The sequence below is a fragment of the Oryx dammah genome, unplaced genomic scaffold, assembly GCF_014754425.2.
Source record: "Oryx dammah isolate SB20612 unplaced genomic scaffold, SCBI_Odam_1.1 HiC_scaffold_23, whole genome shotgun sequence".
NCBI lineage: Eukaryota > Metazoa > Chordata > Mammalia > Artiodactyla > Bovidae > Oryx > Oryx dammah.
In genome coordinates, this window is record NW_024070207.1 from 56,288,592 (window position 1) to 56,300,840 (window position 12,249).

General features: G+C 44.8%; 1 protein-coding gene across 1 annotated transcript in view; it reads left to right on the top strand.

Moving 5' to 3' along the window:
* The first annotated feature begins 2,572 nt into the window (after nucleotides 1-2,572).
* TMLHE (trimethyllysine hydroxylase, epsilon) overlaps nucleotides 2,573-12,249 on the top strand; it is a 70,709-nt gene continuing 61,032 nt past the window's right edge. Inside the window, exon 1 of the mRNA XM_040265298.1 lies at nucleotides 2,573-2,752. The gene's annotated coding sequence lies outside the window, so the exon portion shown is untranslated. The remainder of the gene's footprint in view (nucleotides 2,753-12,249) is intronic.

The following is a 12,249-nucleotide window of genomic DNA, read 5'->3' on the forward strand; positions in this document are numbered from 1 at the left end:
TTTTTCCTTTTCTTATTTTGTAGCAATTTACAACCATTGCTTACTAATCAGACATTAACTCACTCATTCAACAAATGTTCTTTAAGTTCCCACTCTGTCCTAGACACTATGTTAGCTGCTTCACATAAAGATACACATATCATAAAAAGGGAAAACAACAGTTAAGCAATTATAACAGAATCATAACTAACTAACACTGTGCTCAGTCTTGTCTGACTCTTTGTGACCCCATCGACTGTAGCACACCACACTTCCCTGTCCTTCACTATCTCCTGGAGCTTTCTCAAACTCATGTCCATCGAGTTGATGATGCCATCCAACCATCTCATCCTCTGTTGTCCCCTTTTCGTCCCACCTTCAATCTTGCCCAACATCAGGGTCTTTTCAAATGAGTCAGCTCTTCACATCAGGTGGCCAAAGTATTGGAGCTTCAGCTTCAGCATCAGTCCTTCCAATGACTATTCAGGACCTATTTCCTTTAGGATGGACTGGTTGGATCTCCTTGCTGTCCAAAGGACTCTCAAGAGTCTTCTCCAACATCCCAGCTCAAAAGCATCAAATCTTTGGCACTCAGCTTTCTTTATGGTCCAACTCTCACATCCATGCATGACTACTGGAAAAACCATAGCTTTGACTAGACAGACCTTTGTTGGCAAAGTAATGTCTCTGCTTTTTAATATGCTATCTAGATTGGTCATAGCTTTTATTCCAAGGAGCAAGCATCTTTTAATTTTATGGCTGCAGTCACCATCTGCATTGACTTTGCAGCCCAAGAAAATAAATTCTCATTGTTTCCATGGAGCCTGATTACCCAGGTTTTAGTGTCAGCTCTGACACTTAACTACTGTGTGATCCTTGTAAAACTGCTTAATTTCTCTGAGCCCCAGTGTCCTTATCCTTAAAGCAAAGATATTCTTATCCTTAAAGCAAGGATAATAATATTATCTAACTTAAGTGTTATAAATACTTAGTTCAGCCTTTGGCCTATGGTGGCAAATTTAATAAATGTTGGTTACTATTATTAAGGCAAATGGTTTCTTTTTCCCCAGCTTTTAAACAGGCTTTATCTATTAACCTCTGGCCTCTTTCTGGGTACTTTCTACCTGTTGATTTCGACTCCCCCTTATCGATCTTGTCACTCTAGTTGCTATCGTCACGCTCTTTCCTATTACAGGACCTTTGGTCATACTGTTCCTTCCATCTGGAATGTTTCTTTTCCTGTTTGCCTGGCTAATTCCTATTTGCTCTTTAAACTCCATAGGGCATGAACTCTCTCCAGTTTTTGTTTACTGTCTTACACTCAGTGGTTAATACTGCACCTGGAGTTTGGTTGACACTCATTAATGTTTGCTGCATGAGTAAACACGAGTCTGAGTCTATCATCTCACCTTTTTCAGTGATTCTTCTGTACATTAATTCACATCCTAGCTATAGCCTTTTTTCTTTATACTCACTGGTTCTAGATAATGCTCACATTACACACAAGATTTGTTAGGTTCTGGGCTAGGGACTCTGAAAATAAGTTTGAAAAATATGAATTTCCAGCTTTCAAGAAGCCACCTGCTCATGGAGGGACACAGGCAAGCAAACGGAGAAACTATAATCCAGAATGATTAAGTGGTATACTTGAGGCGTGTGCTTGAGACCATTGGTCACATTGGACTCATGAAAAACCAGAATATACACTTACTTAGGAAAGAAAAGGAAGGATTCATAGAGGAGGTAATATCTCAATTGAGTCAAAAATAATGAGTAGCAATTTTGAAAATAGACAATTAGGGATAAAGCATTTGGCAGAAAGAATTCCAGGGTAAAAGTATGAAGGTTTTTTTTTTTTTCCTTTGTTGGTCCTGACTTCTACAAACCTTTTCCTTTTCTATTACCATTTTGAATATCAATTTGCACGTCCAATAACTACGAGACTGCTCAGTCTCCCATTTTCAATGTCTATACATGACATTTGTTATGTGTTGCTCTCAGTTCTTCCCTTTGTCCTGAATTTCCATCACACATAGTATTTCAGTGAGCTTAATTTGTCCTTCTTTGTCATATGTATACTGTTCTTCCATGTTTGCGTGCCTAAGATGTGTGTTCCTAATGATTCGTTCCATTCTAGTGCTTACTGTACTTAACACTGTACCTGGAACTTGGATTCAAAGTGCTCAACTAAATTGGGGGGAAGCCTGGCGTGCCGCAGTCCACGGGGTCGCAAAGGATAGAACACGACCGAGCGCCTGAACAACAACGAGTTGGTGGGAGGCCAGTAGTGAGTGCTGTGTTCACGTAAGCTCAAGAGAGCGGCGGAGTCTACTGGAAGAAGGTAAATTCAGTGAACCTCAATAAAACTACCGGAAATAGGAGCATCCGAGGCGGAGTCCTGAAAAGGCAAGCAAGGCGACCTGGGTCTTACACGCATCGTTTTATGGGTCCATCTATTTTGCTGTCTGCAACTGATGGTTCCCAATCTGCTAGGAATCGACCTCAGCGACCCGTCTCCATCCTGCGAATTCCAAAGATCCAGCGCGCGCGGCCATCAGTTGCGTGCCCGGCGCGACGCCCCGCCCCCCGGCCGGAAGGAGCGGGGCGGGGCCTCCAGGCAGGGCACTGGGCCTAGCGCCGGGGGAGGGGGGAGCGTGGGGCTGCCGGTTTGGGGGCCAAAAGCGAAAGGGCGGGCGCAGGGCTGCCTTCCGAGGCTCTCCTCGCTTGCGATTCGTCCACTTGGCTGAATTGGGAGTCGTGACCTCTGGCACAGGTGGGTCCCGCCCCATGGAGCGGGAAAGGGGTGTTCTGGGTGGGTTCGATGAGTGGCGTGGCCGAGGCGCTGGCTTGCAGGCCCGGGGAGGTGAGAGAGTGGCCGCCCCCACCCTGGCTGCTTGGGCCCCGGGGCGGTGGTACTTACCTTCACCCTGGCACAGGAGAAGGCCACTTGTGCCTTGCTGCAGGGCTTCCGTTACACGGTGGGTGGCACTTGCGCGACCCGGAGCCCGGAGATCAGCGCGTGGTCTGCTGGACCCAGTGCTTGGGAACAGCTTGCAGAGCTGTAGCAGCCTTGCTTTGGGACTGCTGCCCACAGGACATAGCCTCAAACTCGAGCAGACTTCCCCGCCCTGGGTCTGTCCTTCACTGTGTCCAGCTTTCAGCGAATCCCTCCCATCTCCATGCTTCGCCTGGCTGGGCAGTGCAGTGCAAGCTGGAATTCGGTTGTCTGCAGGACCTTGCAGCACTGACTCTTTCTTGCTAATGTTTTCTGCCCAGATGGTACCCTTCTCGGCCCCTCGGGAGCAGGAAACCTAACAAGAGGCAGGGCAGGGCATTGGGGAAGTTAGGCAGGAGATCTCTCTCTGTTATGCAAACAATTCTGCAAAGCCCAAGGAGGCTTACTTACTTTACCACCTGCCGGGAAAACTGGAAACATTAATTCAATGCTTTGGTTTAATGTTAACTCTAAAGAATGTCCTTCTGAATGCTTTACCATTAAAGAGTTTAACCAGATGATAAATCATTGTCCAAAACCTTATGGGTTGAATGAGCATTGTACACGGTCTGGCAAAAAGTCTAATCAGAAAGATTTGTGTGACTTAGCTGTGTAATCAAACACTGCAAGACAGACCTGAGCTCTCATATGGAGGAATGCTTTCATATGCCATTCCCATAGAGTTGTCTTTTAGGGTTGCCTCTTAGCTTGGTATTTTCAGGAAACACTGTATTAAAAATTCCACTTGATTTTGCATTAACTATAAGGGCAAAGGAGAAGGCAATGGCAACTCACTCCACTACTCTTGCCTGGAAAATCCCATGGACGGAGGAGCCTGGTAGGCTGCAGTCCATGGGGTTGCGAAGAGTTGGACACGACTGAGCGACTTCACTTTCATGCATTGGAGAAGGAAATGGCAACCCACTCCAGTGTTCTTGCCTGGAGAATCCCAGAGACGGTGGAGCCTGGTGGGCTGTCGTCTGTGGGGTTGCACAGAGTCAAACACGACTGAAGCTACAGCAGCAGCATAAGGGCAAAGAATTAGAAACACTATGGAGGGACATGATGCTGTCCCTCTAATTCCTTCTCATTAAGGAACTAGTGACAATGATAATAGCAACCATATATTATGCAAAACACTGTAATCTTGACAACCACAAGAGGTAAATGTGTTTATCTGTCGTGATACTTAAAGATGTTATACTTTATCTCATAACCAGTATGATGAAGGGAATGTTCAAAGGGTGAGTTGAGTCTGGGGGTGTCTTTTGCATGTCCCCCTGTTTCTGAGAAGAATGGTGGACTGTGAGGGATCACTTTCTGGTTTTAGTATCTGTATGAGGAACCACAAACAGCTCTGTATCTCTGCTTGTCAACTTTGGAGACAGCAGTAAAATATCCAGACTGATCACTCACTCTCTGCAGTGTTTCTGGCAGCTGTGTTTTCTGCCTGCCAGGATGAGGTGGGGTGGGGCGGACGCAGGCCCTGGGTGAATACACCCCTTCTGATGGGAAGAGTCTCTTTCTGCTTGGAGCCAAAGTGAACACGGATCCACAAGCTGAGCACCATTGTGACCCTCTCTCTACAACACCACATGTCGCCCGTGCTCATATGGGCTGTACATGCACCTGCTGTTGCCCACATGTAAATAATTTGCTGGACAATTTACAGGCTTTGGGCAAAATCTGGTCTCTGCCACGCCCGCAGGGTTTAAACAAGGAGTGGCTGCTGGGTATGAATGCGAGTGTCCTTTAGGATGGGGGACCTGATGATTTCCCAAGTGATCAACTGGGTGAGAGGGAACTTCTGCTAGACATCTGCTGAGCCGACCTCGTGGGTGAGCATAGGACTGACTGACTGGCAGGACCCTGTAGAGGCTTTGGCCATATTCTTCCTCTGTTCATTCACACTGTCACTCTGAAGACAATCAATGAATACTTCCTCTGTGCCAGGATGCTGATCCACTCTGAGATGAGCAGCACAGGAGGACAGTAAGTTTGAGACAACAGGAATTCAACTTGAAACATGCTAAGTCCAAGGCATCCTCACTCTTTCTCATTCCTAATATCTGGTCAGTGCAAAATCTTGCCACTTCTGCCTCCTGAACATTTTTTTTGTAAACCCACTCACTTCTCTTTCCTCCTGTTACTCAGAATTTCAACCCAGCAACACTCTTTCCTTTTCTGTTAATTACAAAACTATATTAAAGGATCCAAGTCTTTGCTTGACCCTCAGTCCTTATGGGAAAATCTCCACTCCTGCCATAACCACAATAGCAACATCAACAACATACAGCAGCTCAATGAGGCGTGTATGACCCCTAATGAATAATCAAACACACGAACTTTCTGTTTTTCTCTCCTTCCCAAAGTGTTTTTAAAATTTGGTATTGAGATATAATTTACACACCATAAATTTGACTCCTTTTACTTGTACCTTCAAGGATTTTTAGTAAATTTATCAAGTGGTGCAACCATCACTGCATCCAATGTTAGCTATTTCTATCACCTCAGTAGCATCGCTCTCTTGCCCATGTGCACTTAGTCCCCATTACCACCCCAACCCTCTTAACAACCACTAACCCACATCATTTTACATTGTTTACATTCACATGCACCACCAGCACCATATAAAAGTTCTAATTTCTCTACATCCTCACCAATATTTTGTCATTTTTCCTTTCAGACATTGTATAGCTGCCCTTGTGGATGTAAAGTAATATCTCATTTTAGATTTGATGTACATTTCCTTAATGTAAAAATATTGAACATCCTTTCATCTGTCTTGTCCATTTGTAAATGTTCTTTGAAGAAATGCCTATCTAATATTTTGCCAATTTTTTCAATTAGGTTATTTCCCTTCCTATTATTGAGATGTAAGATTTTAAAAATATAGTTAGGATACAAGTGCTTTATCAGGTATATCATTTGAAATTTTTTTTCCTATCTGTGACTTGTCTTTTCATTGTTTAAATATTTTTAGTTTTTTCATTTTTTAATGATGCCTTTTGAAAAGCAAAGGTTTTGAATTCTGGTTAAGCTCAAGTTATCATTTTTCTTTTGCAAATTGTGCTTTTTCGTGTTGTATCTAAGAACTCTTTGCTTAATCCAAGGTCATGAAGATTTTCTCCTATATGTTCTTCTGAAGGTTTTATAGTTTAATCTTACATTTATTTCTAATCCATTTTGACTTCTTTTGTGTGTGTGGTGTGAGGTGGGCGGTCTAAAGCCACCTATTTTTTAAGGTGAAGTATGACCTACAATACCATATTACTTCCAGGTGTGCAATATAGTGATTTGATATTTCTATACATTATGAAATTATCACCATGATAAGTCCAGTTACCACCTATCACCATACAAAGATATTATAATGTTATTGGCTATATTCCCTATGTATACATTATGCCCACACAGCTAATTTATTTTGTATCCAGAAGTTTGTACCTCTTATGATCCCTTATCTGTTTCTTTCATCCCCCATTACTTCCCTCTTCTCTGGCAATGGCCAGTTTGTTTTTTGTATCTATGAGCCTGTTTCTGTTTTATTTATTCATTTGTATTGTTTTTTACATCTGACACATACCTGAAATCATATGGTATTTCTTTCTCTCTTTGACTTATCTCATTCAGCACAGTACTCTCTAGGCCCATCAGTGTTATTGAAGATGGCAAGATTTCATCCTTCTTTATGGCTGAGTAATATGCCATCATATGTACATATCACCTTTTCTTTGTCCATTCCTCCATCAATGAACACTTAGGTTGTTTTCATCTTTTGGATTTTGTAAGCAATGTTGAATTGGGGGACATTTGGAGAAAGGACCTTCAGTGTCCACTCTTGAGGCAGCTGGCCCCTGGGAAAGTCTTGCTGGACACCGTGCAAGTGCAGAGTAGGACTCCCGTGCCTTACCCCACTGGGCCCCTGGGGAGACGTGCCAGGCCCTTGGGTACCCATTTGCCTTGTGATGTGGGGGCCCTGGCGGGCGGTGGTCATCTCCGTAAGTGGACAGGGCAGCGTTCTGGGCTGGTGATGGACGGAGACATCAGTCCTGCTCAGGGGGGCATGGCGAGTCCCCTGGACCCAAGAGCACCATTTTATGCCATCTGCTGCGGCAGCCGCTGGCAATTGTGATTCAGACTTGAACCCAAGGGAGACAGTCGGTTCCCCCATCATATCAGCTGCATCTTAGGAACCACCACTGTGGAGGTGCCAGCCGCCTTACTGGGCAGCGCAGAGAGGCCACCTTGCCTCCATGGCCGGAGGTTCCACGGGACAGCGCTGCTCCAGATCCTTGCACACACATGTGCAAGCACAACCAGCCCCAGAGGAAAGCCCGTGCCACCCCAGTCCAGTTCTCCAGGCTGGGCTGTGTTCTCATGCAAATGTGCCAGAGGCCCGAGCTCTGAGCCCTGTCACCTCCTTGCAGCCCCAGGGCAGGCAAGAGAGAATGGTGCCCCTTACCCATCCAAGTGGGTGAGCTGGCTGTGAGCAATCCAGGAGGGCTTCTGGTGTGGGCGCTGGCAGCGGGGTGGGAGTGGGGAACCCTTTGAACCCAGTAGAGTGACCATCTCTGACCCCCCCACTGGATGCCCAACACCTGGGAAGGCCTCAGTGTGCTGGGAAACCATGGAGCTTTCCCCTAAGGCCTGCTTGCTTTGGGAGACTTTGGTTCTCTTGACCTTCCTCTTGCATTCTCTAGAACTTTCTGGCCCAGCTGAGCAAACGGGTTCTGCATTTGGCCCTGGGCTCCCAGGAAAAAGTCATTCCAGTTCCCTTTGCCCTGACCACACACCCACCCATCTGATCCCTCCAACCTGTAGTTACAGGTCTATTGTCTTTGGGGTTTGATGGTGGGTTTCTTTTTGGACTGTGCAGCTGGTGGGATCTCAGTTGCCTGTGCCTGTGCACTCAATTGCTAAGTCGTGTCCATCTCTTTCTGACCCCGTGGACTGCAGCCTACCAAGCTCCTCTGTCCATGGGATTGTCCAGGCAAGAATCCTGGAGTGGGTGGCCATTTCCCTCTCCAGGGGATCTTCCCCACCCAGAGATCGAACCCTATCTTGCATCTCCTACATTGGCAGGCAGATTCTTTACCACCTCACCACCTGGGAAATCTACCTTAGTTCTCCCTGACCACGGATCAGACCCCTGCCTCCTGTAGTGAGAGTGCAGAGTCTTAAGCAGTGACCACCAGGTGAGATCTCAGGATTTGTGTTTTCTAGAGGGGACATGGTGATATATTTTAGGGGGCAGGTCTTTGCCCACTTAGGGGTCATGGCTGGCAGGCGTGTGATCCTCAAGGATGGTGGGGAAGGAATGGGCTTGGTTACAGACTCAGCAGATGCTGAAAAGGTGGGAAGGGAAGGCTGGGGGTGGCGCCCAGGGTTACCCAGGGAGCTATAAGCAGCATCAGTGTCTGAGGGTCCTGTTCCACCAAGGCCCAGGGGTCCTCCCTTTGCAGAAGCGTGGGGCCCAGCTGCTAAGGTGGGCGGCCAACCTGTTGAGCTCATGGTTGAACTGACACTCGCTGAGACTTCATCTTCTGAGCCTGGACTCAGGAACAGCTGGCTATGATCATACTCTGTTGCTCGGAAAGGGACATGTGTTTCCCCTGATGGAGGAGGGCCCATTGTTACAGAGGAGCAGTTGAGGCTGGGGGCATGCTTGGGGAGCTTTCACTCCTTCCCCAGACCTTTTGCAGAGACAGAGTGCTAATGAGAGGGTGCTAGGGTCCTCCCCAACCCGACTCCTAAGCTGTCACCCATCAGGTAGGCCCTCCAGGCTTTAGAGTGTGTTGTAACATGCTTGAGAGTGGGGTGGGGGGGGCGGGGAAGGACCCAACAACTCCCCTTCCTGTCCCCCACAGTTTGGAATGTGAAGTTTTGCACTTAGCTGTGCCACCTGTTGGTTTAATAAAAGTGGCTCAGAACCACTCCCTTTGTCACCAAGCCCACCTGGCCCTGGGACAGATACCTGCCTCAGGTTATTGGTGTTCAGAATCTCTCAAGGCTGCTCCCTGGAGAACTTTGGGGTCAGCCAGCGCATCATCTAGTCCCTACAGATTTAAGGTGTTACTATATCCCATGCCAGGCCTCCCTGGTGGGCCGCTGGTGGTCCCCAGCTGCCTGACACCCCCAAGAATTGTGGATGTATTGGCTCATTCCCACGGTCAGCACAGGTGGTGCTAGTGGTAAAGAATCTGCCTCCAGTGCAGGCGATGTGAGAGACGTGGGTTCGATCTCTCAGCCGGGAAGATGCCCCTGGAGGAGGGCATGGCAACCCGCTCCAGTATTCTTGCCTGGAGAATCCCATGGACAGAGGAGCCTGGTGGGCTACAGTCCATGGTGTTGCACAGAGTCAGACAGGACTGAAGCAACTTAGCATGGAGTGTGAGCATCCCTATGGCTGTGGCAGGATGTGTGAGAACCAGAGAAGACGGAAGGGAGGATTTTAGAAAGCATAGCTCTAGCTTATGAATTCAATTCACATGGAAATGTTTTCTGAGGGTCACAACTAATGATCAGAATCATTAAAAAAAAATAACGCTGCATTGAAACACACAGGTGCATATATGTTTTCAAGTTAGTGTTTTTGGTTTTTAAGGTACATGCCCAGGAGTGTTATTGCTGGATCATATGGTATCTCTGGTTTTAATTTTTTAAGCAACCCCCGTACTGTTTTCCATAGTGACTGTACTGATTTATATTCCCATCAACAGTGTTGGAGGGTTCCCTTTTCTCTACCTCCTTGCCAATACTTGTTACTTGTTGGGTTTTTTATAATAGCCATTATGACAGATAGGCAGTGGTATCTCATTGTGGTTTTGATTTACATTTACCCTCTTCCACAGAAATTAGACCTACATCATGACACAACAACTCTCCTGGACTCTTCAGACTCTGTCTCTATTTTCTGTCAAACGTTTCCCCAGATAAACCACTTGCACAATCTGTGCCTGTCATGGCACCTCCTTTTCGAAGGACCTGGCCTAATGCAGTTGTCAACGTTACACATTGGGATATTTCTCATAGAATATACATTTCTGGCTCCTCTCAAATATGGCAACATTAAGACTCTCTGGCAATAATTAGCTAGACCTGAGTAGTGGCTAGGATTTTTGGACAGATCAAGCATTCTTCGATTCACCCCTCTCACCACAGTCCCCTATTGTCTCTTATGCTTCACCTATTTATGTTTCTTGCCTAGACCCTGTGGGCATTTAATTTTGAGACCTCAATGTAAAGGAGCATCCTCTTAACTCATGCAGTCCAATATATTCTTGCACTAGTTAAACCCAGACAAAGATATGTATGACAGATACAATCTCAGCTTAGAGCTTTTACTTTGACCTCCTTTAAACCAGAAAAATATCATCATGAACAATTCCCTTTTTGTTCAAATGTCATTTTTCTCAATAAAATCTACCCTGATCACCATGTTTAAAAGTCCTACTTCCTTCAGCACACCCCTTTATCCTGCTGCATCGCCCTGACTGCCTTCTAATATTTATTGATTATATTTATCTTTGTCCTTCCACTAGAACATAAGCTCCATGAAAGCAGGCATTTTGTTTGTTTTGTTCCCTGATAAATCCCAAGTGCCTAAAATAGTTTCTGGCACAAAGTTGACCCCCAATAAATATGTGTTAAATGAATTGAGCAGGAATAATGAGAGGGAGAAATACAGTAGGCAGAGGGAGAAATACAGTAGGCAGAGGAAACCACATATGTAAAGGCACTGAGGCACGGGGCAAGATAGATGGGGCCAAGAGATGCGTCAATAGTTTTGTCTGCCCTCATGGAGCTCTCAGCGAATGGAAGAGAGAAGTAATTAAATGGGTAATTATTGGATATGTTGTAAGCTCATAAGGGTATGCACAAAGTGCTGTGAGAACACTGAGTAGGCAGCTCCTAACTCTTCCTAGGGGGGTTAGGAAGATTTTACAAAGGTGACATTTGAGCTAGGTCTCAGGCAGGAGAGTGATATGCTGAAATTGTTTTAAGAAAATTAATCTGGCAGTAGTATGGAAGGTGGATTGGAATATGGATAGAATGGAGGCAAGGAAACCATCTAGTCTATGGCAGTAGTCCAGGTATGAGCTGATGAAAGTATCTATAGGAATGGAAAGAGAACAAATCTGAGAGACATTTGAAAGGAAAAATTGACAGAGGCTAAATGGACTCGGCTTTAAGCCTTTTAAGAGGGAATGCTTCTTCCTTAGCAATAACCATGCAAAGGTTCAGATTGACCTATTATGTAATCGCTTACTCTGACTAGAATTTCTAGCAATTGCTGTTCTCCAAAAGTTTCTCTTAGGATGATTGTTACTTCATGGACCTTAATTTACATTAAGATGGAGTTAAACTCTAAAGATTGGGAAGCTCTCAAAAATATCATTTTGACCATGGAACAGCAAATTATCCTATTAAAGGAGAAATGAGGGTAGCCATGGGTTGCAGGGGAATTTTTACAATGACCTCATAGGTGCTGTTTTTCTTTTTAAAGAATAATGAATAAACATCAAAAAGAAGGATGAATATAGCAGATGGCACGTGCCTAAAGGATTAGTATTTGGAAAGATTAAGGCCCAAAATTACCTTGGGCTTGTATAAACACGTATTTGCAAAGGCAGAACAATGTTAACTATGTTCTCAGAAGGAAAAAGTACATGTGTCCTGGGTTGGATAAGTTATAACTTGATATTGTTTAACAATTCCCAATGATCAAAAGAATTAATAAGAATAAGGGAAGATGCTTTAACACTTAATTTATATAAGTATACTACCACTCCTAACAAAGAAGAAGGAAGTTTTCAATCTACTAATCAATGAGCTAAATATGTCCTTGGTTAGCTTCTAGAACAGATTTTCAAGTAAACAAATACCTAGAAAATTGCAAAGTTATCATCAAAGACATTCCACACAGATCTAATTTTATCAGAGGTGTTTATGAAAATATGACAGCTATAACATGTACATTGAATGAATGCAATTTCAGCAAGATTTTAACAAGTCTTTTATGATACCCTTGGGAACAAGAATTATGAATCCATATTGGTAGGTTATATAATTAATACAATTATATATTGATAACCATACTCAAAGAGCGCTGATTGCAGACCATAAGCAATGGAAGAGTTTGAGATGGCCTATTGCAAACCCTACCTTTGGCTTGATTTCATCAACACTTTCATTACTTAAGTGAAGATTTAGAGCAGACACCTTACCAGATTTAAAGATGCTATGAACCTCAAAGAAAATTAATTCAATCC